The sequence below is a fragment of the Chrysochloris asiatica genome, unplaced genomic scaffold (assembly GCF_000296735.1).
Source record: "Chrysochloris asiatica unplaced genomic scaffold, ChrAsi1.0 scaffold00102, whole genome shotgun sequence".
In the NCBI taxonomy this organism is placed as follows: Eukaryota; Metazoa; Chordata; class Mammalia; order Afrosoricida; family Chrysochloridae; genus Chrysochloris; species Chrysochloris asiatica.
Window position 1 is genome coordinate 2,660,633 of NW_006408620.1, and position 15,354 is coordinate 2,675,986.

Genomic DNA, 15,354 nt, shown 5'->3' on the forward strand with positions numbered 1-15,354 from the left:
AAACTTGCATAGTACCCATCTGACCTAGCTTTGATGGCTTGAAGATCAGAACTAGACTAGAGAAAGATAAATAAATTTGATAAAGGAACCAAGTGTAAATTGCTACAATTTGATGAACTTGACCTATACTTATAGATGTAGTAGCTCAAAATACCAACCAACAAAGGAAGGAGTCTTCAGATCAAGGATCAAGCCACCCCCTCGGTATAGAGTTGATAGGGATGGGCAACTTAGACACTGTCTACCTAAAATGGGTGGGGTGGGGGTGGGGGGATGGAGCCTATAAAGGCACAAAGTGGCTGGCTTACAAGTTTTCAAGAGGGAGTTTAGTTTCAGAGTGTGTGGGGAGGGTATAATCCCCACTGAATAGGTTTCATCTTGTCTAGATGTATCTAGCAGAAGGAGATGGGAATAAGATTCTTATGATTCAATTGTAATTATTATCATGACTAAATGCAATTGTCACAACTGTAAAAGTAGAAGTTTTGTAACAAAAATGGGGGAGTAGTTAATCTCACAGTCCAGAAACAGAGGACCCTAGGATCATCAAGGGAGAAGAGCATGAGCGGAATGTGGTACCCTATTCAGAGAAGCAGTGACACCAGAGATGGAGGCAGAGATGAGGGCATGGAGAGATAGAGCAGCTGAGGACTCCAGACTCATGGAAAGCGAAAGACTGAGTGCTGGTGGCCAGGAGGCAGGCTTATAGAACATGCCCTTTGGTTGTTTAAATGATTATATATTCCTGAGTGTTTTAGTGTACATGAACCAAACAAACAAAACAGTGAATAGAAGCAGATACTGTTGAATGGTGATGCATGGAGGAGATTATAATCATTGCAATGATACGAAATACAATAGGAGAGTGCAAAACCGATGTTCTCATGTAAACTATCACTCAATTCACAATAAAAGCTTTAAAAACAATGTCTATTTGCCATTAAATCCATGGTAATATTTAAGTGCATGCAGAATTACAGAATTACTCTTGGTATACTTGTTTACAATACAGTAACAGAGTTCTGTTCATTGGTTATTGGTTATGTTCTGTGGCGTTGGTTCCAACCCTGCTTAGGGTTTTTGAGGCTGTAAATCTTTATGGGAGCAGAAAACCTCATTTGTCGCCCATGGAGCAGTAGTAGTTTCCAACTGCTGACCTTGAAGTTAGCAGACCGACTCGTAACCACTACGCTACCAGAGCTCCTGCATACAATGAAGAATAAACTTTAAGAGCTAGTACTTTACATTTGGTTTCATAGATTCACCCACAGAACTGGATAAAATAAGATCCAGGATTTCACTTTCTCCAAGGAAGTCCTCTCACCCCACTCCTTACAGACTCAGAACTCAGCACAACCCCATAGTCTCCTTGCTTATCCCCATCATAATACGGTCAGATAAGGACAGAGGCTAGGCACTGACTCACGTCTGTCTGTCTGTCTTCCTGCCAGTATGAACTTCTCTGAGCCTCAATATTCTTATCTATCTGGGGAGAAAACATTCTAAATCCAGACCTTTAAAGAACCATATGTTAGCCTTAAAATGAGAAATTAAGCAAAAAGAAAAAACGGTTGAAATTATACACACACAGTAAGCAGTAAAAGGAAATAAGACCAGAGCAGAAAATCAATGAAACAGAGAGAAAGTATAACAAGTAAATTCCAGTCGGTCCTTTGAGAAGGTAAATCAAATTGATATATTTCCAGTTGGCATGAGCAAGAAAAAAGAAAGAAGACATAACAATCACTCTCAGGAAAGAGAAAGCTGACGACACCACAGACTCCACCCATGTGTCAAGGATACCAGGCGACTAGCATATCAATAAATTCCTGAAATGATGCAAACTACCAAAAGTTAGTCAAGAATAAATAATCTGAATAGTATGAAATCAAATCATGTTATGTACCTTGTGGTTTAAAACTTTCTCTAAAAGAAATGTCCAAGTACAGATGGCATCGGTGGTGTGTTCTAAGAAATAGGTAACGGAAAAATAAAACTTTTTCAGAAAACTAAACAGGAGGGAATACCTACAACTCATGTTATGAGACCAAAACCAGACAAAGATATTGTAAGAAGCTATCATGTCCCCCATGAACATAGATACAAAATTTGAAAACAAAACAAAAAACCTTGCAAATCAAAGGATAACGTATCATGAGCAACAGGGTTTATTCCAGAAATAGAAGGGCTAGTTTAACATTTGAAACACATCAAGAAAACTGACCGTATTTAATAAACTCAAACATAAAAATCCTAACATCACCTTAATTTTGTTGTTACATGCTGTCAAGTCAGTTCTGACTCATATTGACCCTGTACAGGGTTTCTGAGAGGCAGCTGGTGAGTTTGAACTGCCAACCTTGAGGTTCAAACCAATCTTGCAGTCCAGTGCTTTGTCCCACAGCACATCAGGACTACTAAAATCATGTTAATAGACACAGAAAACTAACTAACAAAAGCCAACATCCACACCTAATTAAGGAGCACTGGTGGCATAGTGGGCTAATGGCAAGATCAGCAGTTCGAATACACCAGTGACTCCACAGGAAACAGATGAGGCTTTCTGCTTCCATAATGATTTACAGCCTTGGAAACCCTACTCAAGGTTGCTATGAGTCAAAACCAGCTTAATGCAGCACAATGCCACCACCTAATTAAAAAACAACAACAACAAAAAACTCTTAGCAAACTAGGGAAAGTAAAAGAACTCCTTCAAAAGACATCTTTAAAATACCCTACAGCTAGCAACAAACTTGAGAGTTAATAATGAAATGTCCTCCCTCTAAGAGGAGGGATGAGGCTGTCTGCTCTGACCAGTCTACTCAACATTGTAGCAAGGTTCTGGTCAGTGCAATCAAGCAAGAAAAAGAAATAAAAGGCATCCAGACTGGAAAGGAAGAAGTAACATGTCTTTATTCAAAAGCAGCATGATTACCTAAGCCCCAGTAGAAGCGGAAAAAAAAAAAAAGATATAAAATCTAAAAAGTGAGTTCCACAAAGTTGCAGGATACAAGCCTTATATAAGAAGTCAATTGTATTTCTATACACTAACAGTGAACAATAGTATAATGACATTTTAAGAACCATTATAACAATTTCAAAATACTTCTTACTAAGTACTTAGGAATAAATATCCAACCAAAGATGTACCAGACCTGTACTATAAACACTCTAAAACACTGTTGTCGCTTGTTCTTACATGCCGTGGAGTTGGTTCGGACTCATAGTGACCCTGTATAGAGCATCTAAGGGGCAGATGGTGCGCTGGAATCAATGACCTTAAGATTAGCAGTCCAGTGCTTATACAGCACCACACCTCTACTGTAAAACAGTGCTAAGAACAATTACAAAAAAAATGATTGGCGAGAAATGGACTGCACAATTCAACACTGGTAAGAAGTCAATTCTTTCTAAATTGGTCTATGGATTCAACATAACACAAAACAAATTCTCAGCAGACTAATTTGCATAAATTAATAGGTTGATTCTAAACTTCACATAGAAAAACAAAAAACCTAGAAAAGCCAAAACAACTTTGAAAAGGACAAACACTAACTGATTCTAATATTTAATATAAAGCTATAGTTATTAAAACAATGTGGCACCAGAATAAAGATGGACAAATAGATTAATGGAACAAAACAGAGTTCAAAACAGAAATACCAGTACCTATGCAGGTATATCCACAAAAGCACAGAAACCTCTATTAAATAAAAACACCACAATGTGAAGCTATTATTGCTCTACCCATTCCTCCATCTGGGTCTGTACACTTCTGAAGGCAGCATTTCCATCTCTCGAACCCTTCTTTAAAGAATTCTGTGCTCTCTGATTTGTACTACAGCAAACCGGCAGTTACCGCATCCTGAAGGGGCTCAAGTTGTGTTCCTTTTCAATGTTCTTTGAATTAAGGGAACAAAAAGAAGTCTGAAGGGGCAAGATCAAGGCTGGAGGGTGCCTGAGGTAAGGCCTCACTGAACAGCCCTCGCATCCACGAAGAATGAGCAGGTGCATTGTCGTGAGGAGAAATCCCTTGGCACAACGTTCCTGGCCTTTTTCTTACCAGTGCAATTTCCCATTTCCTTCACACTTCTTAATAAGTATCCATGACTTACCTGTGTCCTTCAATATTATCTACTAATATTACCCCTTTGGAGTCCCATCAAACAGTTACCATAACCTCCTAAGCTAGACTCTGCCTTGAATTGAAGTGGTCGAGCAGATATGCCCTCAGAAGTCAGTTTAAATTGGACCTTTTTTTTTTTTTGAAGGCACCCTAACGAGACTAAGACAAATGTATTACTGAGCACACTTGTCTGCAGCCATCCACTGATCTCAGAGACATGCTTAAACACATTTTGTTTGGAATAAACTTATGCATGTATGAACTGGAACCCCTGGAGCAAGGCTTTGGGGCTTACTCTTGTATGTGAATAGGTGATTTTCAGTGAAGTTGCAAAGGCAATGAAGAGAGAACTGGCTTCCCAACAAATGGCGCTGGGAAGCTAGATACCGATGTACAGAGATTATTATCTTTATACCCCCACAAGCAAAATCAACTCAAAACAGATCGAATAGGGCTGCGAACCTTCAGGTCAGCGGTTTGAAACTACCAGCTGCTCCGTGGGAGAAAGATGAGGCATTCTACTCCCGTAAAGATTTACACCCTCGGAAACCCTGTACAGGGTCGCTATGGGTCGGAACCGACTCGATGGCACTTAACAACAACAACAACCTAACTGTGAAACTAAAAACCTTCTAGAAGATAATATAGGAGAAAAAAAAAAAGATAGGAGATCATCTCTGTTACCATAAATTAGGTAAAGATTTTTTAGATAGGACCCCAAATGTGTAACCCAAAGAACAAACCAACAAACTAAACTGCATCAAAATGTAAATTCTGCTCTTTACGAGGCTCTGCTAAGACAGTGAAAAGACATAAATCATGGGCAGGGAGCTGCTCTGATAGAGAATTTGTGTCCAGGATATGCAAAGACCTCTCAAAGTTCAATAATAAGAAGGCAAATAAGCCAATAAACATGCAGGCAAAAGACCTGACATTACCAAAGATTGGCAAAAGAGCACATGAAAATATAACACCATAAATCAGTAAGAAAATGTACATTAAAACCACAATGAGCTATCACTACATGCCAAGTAGAATGGCTAGATTTAAGACTGACCATAGCAAGTGTTGCCAGGATGGGGAACAAAGAGAAATCTCATGATGTAAAATGATACAATGACTGGGGAAATAGATTAACTTAAAAAAAAAAGCCAATCCAAAACTGCTAAACATATACATAATTCTTAAAATATTGCTCACATTTTATAAAACCGTATGTTCAGCACATTAAAAAAACTGAGTGTTTGATATTACTGAATATTTACAACAGTATACAGAAATCATAGGTGATCATTTAAACTTAGTATTTTGGAATTTTGTAAAATGTACCCTTTTATTCTTTGATCCTAACACACGCAAAAAAAAAAAACCCACAGAAGAAATAGTTTTCAAGAATAGCTATGCCTTCTTCCAAAAGTTAAGCTTGTTCACAATTTAACCAGACTGTTTTAGACCTGTGAAATATTTTGAAATTTTTATTACTCAAAGTCATTTAACTGTCTTTACTTGCAACTAAAACTCTGATTTACTTTTCAGTGACGTTTTGAACACCAGTGCTTTGGAGTGTCACTAAGGGTCAGCTGTTGAGGCGTTGGGAGAGCACTGTGTGGGCTGTTTTCAGATAGCGTATATGTCATTGGGTCTCTTGGAGTATGAGCCAAATTAAATGTTCAGTTTTCTATATTTGTGGTAAAAAGCATTCTAATATCCTTTCTACAGTGTCCTTTTATTTGTCTAAATGTTCAGGGGCAGAATGTCACAACTCATAGCAATAAGAAATGTGTATAGCATTAGAAAATACAGAAAAATTGCACAATTCTGTTAAACTTTTTAAAGTATGATATTAGGAATTTTGAAATGAAAATATTCAACAGTGAACCACAAAAATCTTCAAAAACTCTATAATTTCTTAATATTAAACAATTTTTATTATTAATCCTCTTAACCTTAATACAATTGATTTAGCACACACACACAAAGCTAAACATACACCTAGAATAAGCTGGACCACAAGGTCGGTTTGAACCATAAGGTTGGTGGTTCAAAGTCACCCACCGCTCCTTGGAAACCCTATCCAGGATGGCTATAAATTGGAGCTGACTTGACATCACTTAACAAAAGAGCAACAACCACAGGATTTAGCCAGTACACTCCTACGTATTGACTTTAGAGAAGAGAAAGCGTCTGTCCATACAAAGACTTGAAAATGTGTGTTCGGATTAGTAATATTTGAGGTTAAAAAAAAAAACAACCCACTGGAAACACACAAATGGCTGAGACAGTGAACAGATAGTGAGGTACATACATACCATGGACTCCTTCTCAGCATTTAAAAAAAAGAAGAACCACCTATTTATACACTTAACAACATGGACAAATCTCAAAATAATTAATTACACTGAATGAAAGAGTTCAGACAAAAAGGAGAATGTCCTGCATATCAATCCTAGGAAAGCAAACTCATGTAGAACAGCAGAAGACAGAACAGGAGTCATACAAGGTGGGAAGGAGGTACCTGAGGAGGGAACAGGCAGAACGGAAGACTGGGGTTGTAAAGGCGGAGCCAAGGGATCCTGGAGATGTTCTCCATCCTCATCATGGTGACATTTTTTATGGGTGCAAACATGTGTCAGAACTGTTGAAACTCTACATGTGCCATTTATTGTGTTAATTATATCCCAATAAAGCTGTCAAAAAAAAAAAAGATGCCTAAATTTTATAATATGCATTTTAAATTACCCCCTTTTTAATCAGCACACGAAAATCTTTCCTGTAGCAAAGCAATTGATGTATCTGCCTTCAGTACACCTTTTCCTTTGACCTTTCCTCTATATAAACACAACTGTAAACGTAAATTACTACTGGATGGAAAAGTGAACAAGCCAGTCTCCCAGGATTGCACAGTGATCTGTTTATTGGCTTCTTACGAAGCTTGAATGTGTAGCTAAACTACCAGTACTGACTACTTAGTCACTTAATACTGAAAATGTTATAACCACAAGCTGCCCGATAGCAATTCATTAATTCAAATAAACATTGGCTGCACATGTTCTCTGCATCTGGCACTCTCATGAGTACTGGACTTCAAGCAGCATGGTCAGTGCCAAATTAGATCTGCATCTGCTTGTGGAATAATCTGTAAGATTTTTAGTCATGCACTTAAAGATATAACACATGCAAAGAAAATCAGTGTAAATAGACTTAAAACAGTGAATTACAACACAAAGTTAAAATAGCAACTGCCAATGGTAAGACGACCAAAGACTTCTACACTGATAAAAGGTATCTCTTGGGCCCTTAATGTATTCTGGACACGTATTTTAAAAACAATTTCCATACCTAGCCAAAAGAATGGAACGTATCATCAAAACGTTCTGAGATTCTTATGAGAACATAAAAAGGTATGAAAAGCTTACATAAACCAAGCCAAAACGATGAAGAAAAAAATGAGATAACAAATACACTAGTTTTATGTGAATTGCATCTAGGTTGACATTAATTACAACACTTTGTGTCACAGCATAGCCTTTACTGCCCCAGTGGTGTACAGGATGAGCACTGGACTGCTAACCTCGAGGTCCACAGCTCAAACCCACCAGCTGTTATCAGGAGAAAGATGAGGTTATCTGCTCACGGAAAAGTTTAAAGCCTCAGGTATCGGGTTACTGTGAATCTGCATTGACTTGATGGCAGTGGGGTGGGATGGGTTGGGTGGTAGGCTAACTGACCAAGGACAGTAATGACGTCTTAGAGAAGAGGTACACTTATTCCGTGGCCTCAACAATGGACGTAAGCGCACCAACCATTATGAAGATGGTTACAAGGTTGGTGGTTTCAACTCCCCAGGCACTCATGGGAGAAAGATGACGCTGTCTGCTCTCATAAAGACGGACTCTCACAGACCCTATGGAACACTATTCTATCCTACAGGGTAGTGAGGAATTGCAATCGACTTGATGGCAGTGAGTGTTCATAAAGTCACCATGAGTTGGCACCAACTTGGTGACAACAGTAAGCTTACTCATCACAAAGAAGACACCAGAGTTCCACATTTTTAGCCACAAATATTCATGGTATTTTCCATTTGAAACATCTTTACTACTTTTTTTCCTTCATTTTTAGACCTATTTCTATTAAAGAATCTGATCGATTGATACAATGGATAAAAAGGCACCAAAAATATCCTGTTTTTGAGATACCTGTAGAAGCCATTCTACTTCAGGTTCCCTTATTGTTCCAACTCACAGGGACCCTGACTGTACAAAGTTTCAGAGGCTGTAAATATTTGCAGGAGCAGAAAGCCTTATTATCTTTCTCCTTCGGAGCGGCTGGTGGGCTCAAACCACCAACCTTGTTGTTCACAGTCCAGTGCTTATCCTACAGAGCCATCACGCTCCTGTCAGATTCCCCTAGAACTTTTCATTCTTTTTCTAACATTTTCAGGTGCCTCCATACTGTCATGTTTTGTGTTCTCAAAGGAACAATTTTACTAAGTAATACGGGTTTTGTACCTTTTGATGAGCATAACAACTTCCTGTTTCATGATGTAAACACTTCAGGTCCAGATACATATCCACATGAGACACTGGTAACTTTCTAGGTGCTCAGTAACCACAGCATTCAGACCACGAGTTCACTGAGCACAGTTTGCAAATATTCTCAACCTCAAAGAAACGCATCAGGCAGAGCAAAGCAATTACACTAAAAGAAAAACCAACCACTGTGTTCAGTCACTTTACCTTCTGCTTTTTGTTTTTTATATGAAAATGGTTCTGTTTTTGCTAAAATGGCAACAAGAAATATCTAAACAGCAGAAACGATCAAGAAATGATGGTTAATCTTGAGAAGTTTTTCCTACATAGTATTTACATGACTTAAAACGGTGACATGCTGCCTGCCACAGTTTGAAGACCACTCAAAGTGAGAACCGAACGTGTTTCTTCAGAGCCCCTCGCTGCCAGTTACTGTCCTACTACTCAATTTCCTTTTGGAGGAAGATACAGTTCCAATGCCTGACATCTACTGGCCATCTAAAACACGCCACTTGTCAGTTCTACATGTTTTATATGCAACATCCCAGCTCACCCTCCCAACAGCCCTGTGATGGCGCATTCCCAGTTGAATGAGCTGTTAATGGCTTTATCATGGCTTAAGCTCACAGTGTTATTTCCCGTTACTGGACAGTAAATAAGAACCGTACAAGAATTGATGCTTTTGAGTTGTGGTGTTGGAGGAGAATACTGAAAGTGCCATGGGCTGCCAAAAGAACCAACAGATCTGTGTTGGAAGAAGTGCAGCCAGAGTGCTCCTTGGGGGCCAGGATGGTCAAACTTCATCTCTCATACTTCGAACATATTGTCAGGAGGGACTAGTCGCTGCAGAAGGGTATCATGTTTGGTAAGGTGGAGGGTCAGAGAAAAAGAGGAAGACCCCCAACGAAATGGATTGGCCAAATGGCAGCATCAATGGGCTCAAGTGTGGCAACAATTGTGAGGCTGGCCCAGGATCGTGCAGTGTTTCGTTCTGTTGTGCACAGGGTTGCTATGAGTCGCTCCCAACTCAATGGCACTTTAACAACAACAACTAGCAGAAAGAAGTCTCTGGGTGTTGTAAATGGTTAGCACACTCAGCTGCTACCTGAAAGGTTGGGAGTTCGAGTCCACCCAAAGGTACCTCAGAAGAAAGGCCTGGGGATTTATATCAGAGAATTGTCATCAAAAGCCGACTTCTACTTTGACACATATGGGGCCGCCATGAGTTGAAATTGGTACGAGTCACACACAGAGGTCATGTGGAACCCATTAGCACATTTCAAGTGAGGCCACAACAGCCTGAGAATGTGCACTCAGCTAGCCATTAGCACTGAGTGCGGAACGATTTCTTGGGTGGCTGGTAGTCTCTTATGCACTGTAATCTGACTCTATGCCTAACATAGAAGAAAGACAAGACAGTACCAGGACAGGTGTGCAGAACAATTGCTACTCTATGCTTTGACCCTCAGGAACCCTTTTGTTACCATAATCTTGTAAAATCAGAAAAGGTTTCTTTTGTAAGACCAAGATTATTTTAGAGTTAAGGAATCACCTAACCAGTTGTGTGATCATTGCTCCAAACCATGTTTAGAGTGGCTTTAAATATTTAAAACCATCTGAGTTAAAATAATATTCAGGTTTGTCCTATACACAAGTGTAAAGTTACAACAAGAGCAGCATATAAATGAGGAATTTACCTTTGTCCATGTGCTTCTTACGTGTCACTATTGGCAACGTGAATGCCAATGGTGACCCTGGAGTCCCCAAGGACTGCCCACCTGACTTCCACCGCCCCCTGATCAGAGCTGCTGTTTTACTTGCTTTATATACCATGGCATTCATGGAGCACACACTCATACAAAGCGCTTACAAACTGCACACTCTATTCTTACAGAATCTCTGCACACTGCTTTGCTGCTTTGAGGTAGAAAGTAAAATTTAAATTCAGACCTTACTCACATGGAACCTTTAAGAACTGGAGCTGGCGTTTTGCATTTCCATGAACAAAGATTATTCATTCAGTAGAGAAGATAAACAAGATATGTCAGCTACTTAAAGCTACAGAAAAGTCTATGTATATACAAAATCAGTATATAGTACTTAGAATCACTTATTAGTGTCTTTATATCTGCAAGGAAACACATGAGCACACCTTCTACACACACGTCAATACAAGTGCATTTCAACTGTGCTGTTGTTCTGAAGTGCTGCTAAGTCAGTTCCGACTCATAGCAACACTGTATACATTCCATAAATCAGACACATTCATCCCCGCATTAGCTTCCATCAAGGTAGAAATAAAGCAGTTGGGTTTGCATTCCTCTGCCTCCATTAATTCAAGGAGTCCTAGGGTGGTGCTGTGGGATAAAGAACTAGACTGCAAGGTGGATTTAAACCACAGGCTCAGCAGTTCAAACTCACCAACTGCTCCTTGGGAACTCTATAAGGGTCATTATGAGCCGGAACCAACTTGACGGCACTTAACAACAATACATCAGCTGACATATATTTATCAGTTATTGAAATATCCAAAAATTAAATAGCTAGAACCATGGTATGTGAAATTGAGCATGGCACTGCAGGCAGTGGAACAGGGGACAAGCTCGGAGCCACGGCCCGCGGGGTTCCTTTTATCAGGACTTGGCTCCCTGGTGCAGGCTCCTTCCTCCAGGGCCAGTGCTCACCACTACTCCTAACAACTGCATCAGAGGTCTGCTCTTGACTCCTAAGTTGTGAACTTTTCCTGGGATTCTGAATGAGGCTACCTTTCAAGAATCAGCAAGCAGAAAACAAAGCTGACTGCCTCCCTAAGAGCACAGCAATTTCAGAACAGAGAACACGCTGCGCCACGTTAGGTGCGCTGATAAAAGTGGTAACAGAAACAATTCTTCTTTCACTTGGGCTCTGTTTCAAGAAATACAAAATACTCTGCTGGAATTATGGGGAGGGTAGTGCTTATTAGAAACCCCATACAGGGTTGCTATGAGTCGGAACCAACTCCACAGCACATAACAACAACAAAAACAATGCTTGTTAGAAGGGTGGCTGGTGAGACTTTGACTCGTTTGTTTTGGATGCACCATCATGTTTGGTGGAGTGAAAGAGAGGCTGGAATTGACCCAACTACCACAACAATGAACTTGAACACGTCAGTAACGATGACAGTGGCCCAGGACCAAGCAGTGTTTCCTTTTGTCAGACATAACTAACGTCGCCATGAGGAGAAGCCAACCCAATGGTAGCTTAACACACAACAGCAGATTCTAAACGCAAGGTAACTGGCAAGGGTCTTGACCCAGAGATGCCATGGGATTCGTTCACTAAGCTCTGGAGGAGCCCTGATGTGGCGCTGTGGGTTCATGTGCTGGACTGCAAGGTGGGTTCGAACTCAAGCTCACCCAGCCACTCCTAGGAAGGCCTATACAGGGTCGCTATGGCTAGGCACCAACTCGATGGCACTTTACAACAATGGAGGAATCTAAGGAGCCCTGGCGGTGTGGTGGGTTACGCATTGGGCTGCTCACCGCAAGGTTAACAGTCCGAAACTACAGGTTGTTCTGTGAGAGAAAAATGAGGCTTTTAGGTAATGCAAAGATTTTATAAAAGCCTCGGAAACCCCATACGGGGTCATTATGAGTCAGAACCGACTCAATGGCACTTAATAACAACAAGAGCCCTACTCAATTATAATTCAGAACACACGAAATCTTAGATCATAAATATTGTTATAGCTCTACTTGAAAGTAGCAGCACTAATTAAAATCCAACTTGAATTCAAGGGGAAATTACTAGTTATTTTTGAGCAAATCATCTCTATCTGTATCTATAGATGAGAGGGCTTCAAAAGGTTTGCGGAAAAACTGAATTAAAAGACAATAGGGCATTCGTCTCATGGGTCTCAGGGACCCCAAAACTAAGTGGGTTCTTCATGCCATGGAGGCTGTGCCCAGTGACTTTGCTGCCGTCACCATGCCACAAAACGAATATACTGAGTTACACCTCAAGCACTATGGGTATCATTTGGATTATCATGGAAAAAAGAGAAAGAAGGAAAAATCAAGAGGCTCATGAAGGCCAAAAAGATGACTAGTCTGAAGGCTAAGCTCTACCATAAACGCTCCATGCTGAGAAAACACAAATGAAAAGCACTATCAAGATGCATGAAAAGAGAAACACCAAACCAAAGAATGATGGGAAGACGCCACCAAGTGCAGTACCTGCCTATCTTCTGGACCGAGAGGGGCAATCCTAAGCTAACGTAACTTCCAATACAATTAAAGAAAAATGAAAAGAGAAAGTGGGAAAATGGGAAGTCTCTCTGCTCAAAGTCCGTGCCCAGAGAGAAACATTAGTATTAAAAGTGATTTGGACAGGAAAGAGTAAAAAGAAAGCATGGAAAAGGCTGGTTACTAAAGTCTGCTTTGTTGGAGATGGTTTATACAAAAACGACGTAAACACGAACGATTCATCAGACCAATGGGCGTATGTTTCAAGAAGGCTCAAGCTCATGTAAACACATGCTGAACATAAAGCCACCTTTGTTTACCAATACTTGGTGTGAAGAAGAATCGTTCATCCCCACTCTATACAACTCTGGGTATGATCACCAAAGGGACTGTCACTGCAGTGAGCGTGAGCGAGTTGGGCCTGGTGACACAAGGGGGCAATATTATCTGGGGGAAATATGCTCACGTTACCAACAATCCTGAAAATGATGGATGCATAAATGCAGTCTTCCTGGTTTGACAGCAGTTTCCTTAGGTCATTTCTTATTGGTGAAGACTACACCCAGGAAAGTCACCATCACCTGTGTTTCTGAATACTACCAAATCGCCCTTCTCCTCTGCAATAATCAAGAACTACATATGATGCTATTTTAAAGAAAACCATCAAAATTGTCTTGTTTTACAAAAAAAAAGACAGTGGGAGTTTTCCACAGATTTTCTGAAGCCCCCTCATTTCTTACAGTAATTTTTTAAAAGCTGAGATGCCATACTCTACCCCTTTTGACTTCTTAGATAAGGCGAAGTGTTCTATTAAATTATAATCCTGCTAAAAAACACACATACACACCACAAACCACCTGTATTCTGAACTAAGCAAATTTAGTAAGCACTCTTTGGGGAACAATTAACTACAGAAGGATGGCTCACATCTCCATAACAAAGAGGGGGAAAAAAAAAAGCCCTAGCCCATAAATCAAGAAACTAAAAAGAAACACAATTTACTACAATATTTTGTAGAGCAGAAAGTGTTTACCCTACAGAAGTAACACAACTGTATCCATGCCTCTAAAAGAGAGAAAGAGACAAAAAAGAGAGAGAGAAACAGAACAAAGAAAGCCCTGGAGTTTGAGCCTATTACTACTTTATACAAACACCACTGTGTTTCTAATTTTTAAATAATGAAAACGGTGGCCTAACCAAGCTCCCAGTGGTTTGGCTTTCCTTAATACACAGGGAGGTCACAGCTGGATGCACATCCACCTCAAAATGAAAGGGTAAAAACCCAAAGTCAAATTTCTTGACTAAAGTTCAGATAGTTAAGGAAGAGATCAGCATCGGGAGTCGGATTTCAAGATGCCAAGATTTAAAAGCTGCAATTCATTTATGTTTACATAAAAGATGAAGCCAAGTGAACACTTGATAGTCAGAAAACAAAATGTAAGTTGCAACATGAACAGAATTCTGACTTTTAAGGTGAACTGCAAATCCTTTCCATTCACAAATAAGACTTGATTTATGGAGCTCCCTGCTTTGTATCTCCAGAGCTGATCAAAGCACATTTTCCTAGTACAATCTGTATTGTTCCAAGTGCTTTATAAACATCTTTTGTGAGACTTTACAGGAGTGATCTGAAATCATATCCAAGGTTTCATTCTATGAGTCAGTTATTCTTAAAAGGACATAGAGTCTCCCTCTTTTTATCACCTTGATTTCTATACCTATCACATGCCTAATTTTAATCTGTCACAAAATTAAAAGAAAGAATAGCTGGCAAGACTGTCGGCACAGACTTGTTGCTGTTGTTTGGTTAAAGTGCCATCAGGTTGATTCTGACTCCTAGTGACCCTGTATAGGGTTTCCAAAGAGCGGCTGGTTGTTTGAACTGCTGACCTTGTAGTGAGCAAGGAGTCCAGTGCTTATCCTACAGCACCACAGTGGCATTAAAATGCAAAGCAAGACAAAAACAAAAAAGTCGGGGAAGCAACATATGTCTTTACCTAGATGTGAAAATCCTAGGTCCCTGGATAAGCCCTCAACCTGTAGGTCGGTCTGAATTGCAAGGTGGGTGGTTCAAACTCATCAACGGCTCCTCGGAAAGCCTATACAGGGTCGCTATGAGTTGGAATTGACTCATCGGCACTTAGCAACACCACCACAACCACACGGTATTCCCATCACCTCTCTGTCAGTTCATCATGCTGTAGTAGTTTGTGTGTTGTCAGGATGCTGGAATTCCATTGTTATTTCAAATACCAGACAAGTCATCTACTGGGAACAAGTTTCATTAGAGCTTCTAGACTAAGACAGAATAGAAAGAAAGTCCTGGTTATCTATTTCCAAGACTGAGTCAGTGAGAGGCGGGGCTAGATGGCAGCTAGGGTGGAGGTGCAGTGACGTTTGCCATCAGCAATACCACAGAATACCAGGGGAAGTGGGTTCAGGGCAGGGCTCCCAAACTCAGAACCACATA

The 15,354-nt window shown here is 40.2% G+C and overlaps 1 pseudogene; it reads left to right on the forward strand.

Moving 5' to 3' along the window:
• The first annotated feature begins 12,627 nt into the window (after nt 1-12,627).
• On the forward strand, nt 12,628-13,404 carry LOC102838098 (annotated as a pseudogene).
• Nucleotides 13,405-15,354: the final 1,950 nt, after the last annotated feature.